We start from the raw sequence: 4,630 nt of genomic DNA, 5'->3' as shown, positions 1-4,630 counted from the left end.
AGAAAAAAGGACCACTACCGAAGGAGGCCCAATGAGGCTCAACCTCATAGGGAGCTAAATAGAAGGCTCAACCATAGAAGGAGCCCAACCGAGCCCACCTAGAGCAAGCAGTCAGGTAGTGAATCAGGTGGCGTATCAGATGGTAGGTTGGCGGATTTCGATGCTGCTTGTGCGCCTCCCTTTTTAAGTACGGCAAGGAGCTTCTTCGTGAGCTAGGTGGTACTAAAAGTTGTGGCCGTGAAGTCTGGCGCAACAGATTTCGTACGTGGGCTGGCCCATTATGAATTCTTCCCCGTTCCCCTGTCTTGATCGCTTCTTCCCACATAAGGCCCCAAATCGCTCCGCCCCGATCTCCTGCGCCGGCCGCCGCTCTTCCGCCGCACCGAGATCAAGCGCCGCCTTCCGGTGAACTTGGGATTCGACGCCGCCTTCCGGCCAATGGGTAGGTTGCCGGCCGACGGGGAATGGGTAGGTCGTCATATCCCAAATCTTTAGTTTATTATATTTTCAGATTCACCATTAATTGCAAAGAACTACAAATTATGATAGTTAAACAAAAACACCGCTTCGTCCACAGTAGAATTGACAGGCGCAATGTATTCATCATCGATGTAGTCGTCCGTGTCATCTTCTTCATCTTCATTTGCTAAGTCAATTGTTGTTGGTTTGGGTACAGACTCAGCAAGAGCCTTTTCAATAACAGATGCGTCACCGGTGACACCTTCAACACCAGTCCTAGTCCAGTTTGTCAAATCTTCATGTGTGCCCAATTCGATCATATCTCTGACTCCGACATCGATTGAATCAACATCAATTTCTTCCGGGTTGTCTAATTCGGGCATGAAGAACACATTTCTGGAGTTCATTCTAATAACAGTGCTCCAATCTTGTTTCTTTGAACCTTTCACATAAAACACTTACTGAGCCTGTGTCCCCAAAATGTAAGGTTCATTTAAATATCGCAATCGAGTTGTATCGATATCTATAATACCATACTGATCCTTGTTGAATCTTCTACCTTTGCTCCTACTGGCAGCAGGCACATCGTACCATTCACATTGAAACAGGATGACTTCCTTTGGTGTCGGAAAATCTAGTGCGTAAATTTTTTTGACCACACCATACCAGTCGATGTTGCCAGTACTAGGATCACCATTCACAACAACACCAGAATTTTGTGTAGTCAGATTCTTCTCTACATGAGCAGTTCTGAACAGAAATCCATTGATGAAGCACCTATTGAAAACACGTGACCGATGGTCTGGTCCCTGAGAAAGTGCATGCATGGCATCACTTGTTTTTCTTTCTGCATAAAGTATGTTCATCTGCAAGAAGTATAAAAGAACAATGTATGAGTACTTGAGCACTACAAGCAATAAAACCTGTGAGGAAATTGTACTTCACCTTATGCTTGAACCAGCCTACAAATTGTTCTCTATGACGTTGTTCAACATTCCTGACACACTGTTTTCTGAGTAAATCCTTATGCATACTACAGTAACGGGCAAAAAGGGGGGAATACAAAGTCAAAAAAAACATGTATGTGCATACTCCAATGTAAGTAAATTAAAGTTACTACTTAATTGGCCCATGGAATAACCTCATCACAATTTGTTAATATCCAGTGCCTCATCCGCTGCATATCTAGCCTAGTAAGTTGCTCAATTGCAAATCCTTTCTTAGTATAATCAATGTTGCTGAATATGCTTAAACCTGCTGGTGGTTCATTCACTGCAGCCCTTTCATGACGCTCTAGACGATTAATCTTTATGTCCACGTCATCCAAAAAGCGAGAGCAAAAAGTCATGCACTCCTCTGGTATATATCCCTCTGCTATTAAACCTTCAGGATAGGCTTTGTTCCGTACATAGCCTTTCAACGTACGTAGATACCTCTCTATTGGATACATCCATCTATAGCATATAGGTCCTCCTAGTTTAGCCTCTTTAGCAAGATGAACTGGAAAATGCATCATGATATAAAAAAAGCTGGTGGGAAGATCATCTCCATACGACAAAGAGTCTCTCTAATCGAAATGTTCAATTTTTCTAACTCTTCGTGCTCAACTCCTTAAAACATATTGCATTGAAGAACCTACTAAGCTCAATCGGTGGTTTAACAACCTCTTGTGGCAGTATGTGACAAACCACAATGGGTAATAGTTTCTGAAATATAACATGGCAGTCATGAGTTTTAAGTCCAGAGAGCTTACACCTGGGCACATCTACACATCTCTTGATATTAGACGCGTAACCATCAGGCATCTTGACACCTTGCAGAAATTTGCATAGATATACCTTGTCATCTTGACCCAAACTGTACAATGCTGGAGGCAAAGTGTATTTGTCATTCATCACCAAAGGATGTTGATCCTTCCTCATGCCCAAATGTTGCATGTCCAGACAAGCCTTCTCGCTATTCTTGGATTTTCCTGCCATGTCAAGCAAGGTCCCCAGTATGCTCTCACATATATTTTTTTCAATGTGCATCACGTCCAAATTATGCCTTACAAGCAACTTTTCCCAGTAAGACAGTTCAAAAAAATACTCTTCTTCCTCCAATTGTGCCATCTAGTGTCCTCTTCACGCTGCTTCCTCTTTTTAGTCGTGTTCCCAAATGTCACTTGCTCAAAGCTTTCATACTGGTTCAGCACACCTTCCCCATCCAGTGGCACTGGAGGCTACCTCTTTTCCACCTGGTTGTTAAAGCTAATCTTGTTGCGGCGCCACCTATGATCCATTGGCAAAAAGCGGTGATGACCCATATAGCAATGCTTTGAACCAAATTTCAGTCATAAATAGTCAGTATCCTTGTGGTAGTATGGACATGCAAACTTGCCTTTTGTGCTCCAACCAGATAGCATGCCGTATGCTAGGAAGTCATTAATTGTCCAAAGTAGAACAACACGCAGAGTGAAATCCTTCTTTACCTTTGCATCCCATGTCTGAACACTGTTGAGCCAAAGATCTTTAAAATCATCAATAAGGGGCTGCAAATAAACATCAATGTTATTTCCTGGAGATTTTGGCCCCGGTATCAACATTGACATCATCCAGAACGGTTGTTTCAAACACAACCAAGGAGGCAAATTGTAAGGGATTAGGATCACAGGCCATGTAGTGTATGTCACGTTCAACATCCCAAATGGATTGAAACCATCAGATGCAAGACCCATCCTAAAATTACGAGGATCCAAAGCAAATTTCTTATAAATTTCATCCACGTGTTTCCATGCCATGGAATTAGCAGGGTGTTGCATTTTTCCATCTTGAACAAGTCCCTCCTTATGCCAACGCATATATTCAGATGTGGTCGCTCTCATGTATAACCTTTGCAGATGAGGGGTCACTGGAAAATACCTTAGGATTTTCTGTGGAACATGCTTCTTAGGTGCAGCATCACCACTAGCTGCCTCCTTCTCACTTGAACCAACAGGTTTCCATCTACTCTCTCCACATGTTGGACATTTATCCAAGTCAGCATATTGTTTTCTAAAAAAATACAATCATTGATACATGCATGTATCTTTTCATAGTCCGGCCCAAGATCATGAACTACCCTTTGCACTTTAACCAAACTATCTACAACACAATGACCTTCAGGGAGCACAAGTGAGAATAGCTGAAGCACAGCCTCCAGAGCACTGCTACTGAGACCAAACATGCACTTAATCTGAAATAGCCTGACAATGAATGAGACCTTAGTAGCCTCCTTGCAACCTGGATATAGTTCTTTCTGTGCCTCAGTTAATAACATAAAGAATTTCTTAGCGCTTTCATTTGGCTCTTCAGTTCGGATTTCACCACGTATTGCACCACTGATTAGTGAGGAAACCAAATCATTCATAGACGGACCATCCCCTGATTCACCATCATTTCCAACTCCTTCAGTGATGCTTGCATATGAATCCTTTTCTTCTCCTTCCCCTTGGATGAAAAATTCAGAAAATCCCCTAAAAAGCAAATGATTTCTAATTTCCTCAACTGTTCTGTATGACATGGAACGATATCTTGTACATGGACATGGTGTCATATATCCTTTACAAGTGCCTGCAAATCTAGTCTCCATAAATTTCTTCAATCCTTTTTGCCACTGATCTGATACTTGTGGCAGCCGCATCCAACTCCGATCAACATTATGCGACATTAAAGTCCTGCATACACAGTTAGTTGCTCATATGAGTACGCTAATAAGTCCCTGCTTTCTCCATCTATATGTAATTACCTCCACGTCATCCGACGTCCGGCCGTCGCCACCCTGCTGCCGCCACAACCAGACCTGGTGCCGTTGCCGCCCTGCTGCCGTCGCAACCAGACCCTGGTGCCATCGCCGCCCTGTAATTACCCTAGGGCAACGACAAGGGTAGTGACGCCAAATATTAGGCATGAATGCAACGACCAGGGTAATAAGATTAAGCAAAGCCCAGCACCATGAAAAAACTAAAGCCCAACCCAACCATTTTTTCCTCCGACGCCTCCCCTCCCGTCCTTGTCCAGTCCGCCTCCTCTCGTCAAGCCCAAACCTCCTCCCCACCCTCCTCCAGTCATCCTCCGCCAAGATCCGCACACCTCCCCCTAGATCCGGTCACCTCCTAAGTCCCCGCTGCTCCCCATCTGCACCACCCGGGTCA

The sequence above is a fragment of the Setaria viridis genome, chromosome 1, assembly GCF_005286985.2.
Source record: "Setaria viridis chromosome 1, Setaria_viridis_v4.0, whole genome shotgun sequence".
NCBI lineage: Eukaryota > Viridiplantae > Streptophyta > Magnoliopsida > Poales > Poaceae > Setaria > Setaria viridis.
The sequence above is the reverse complement of the archived record's forward strand: the minus strand, read 5'-3'. Positions refer to the sequence as shown.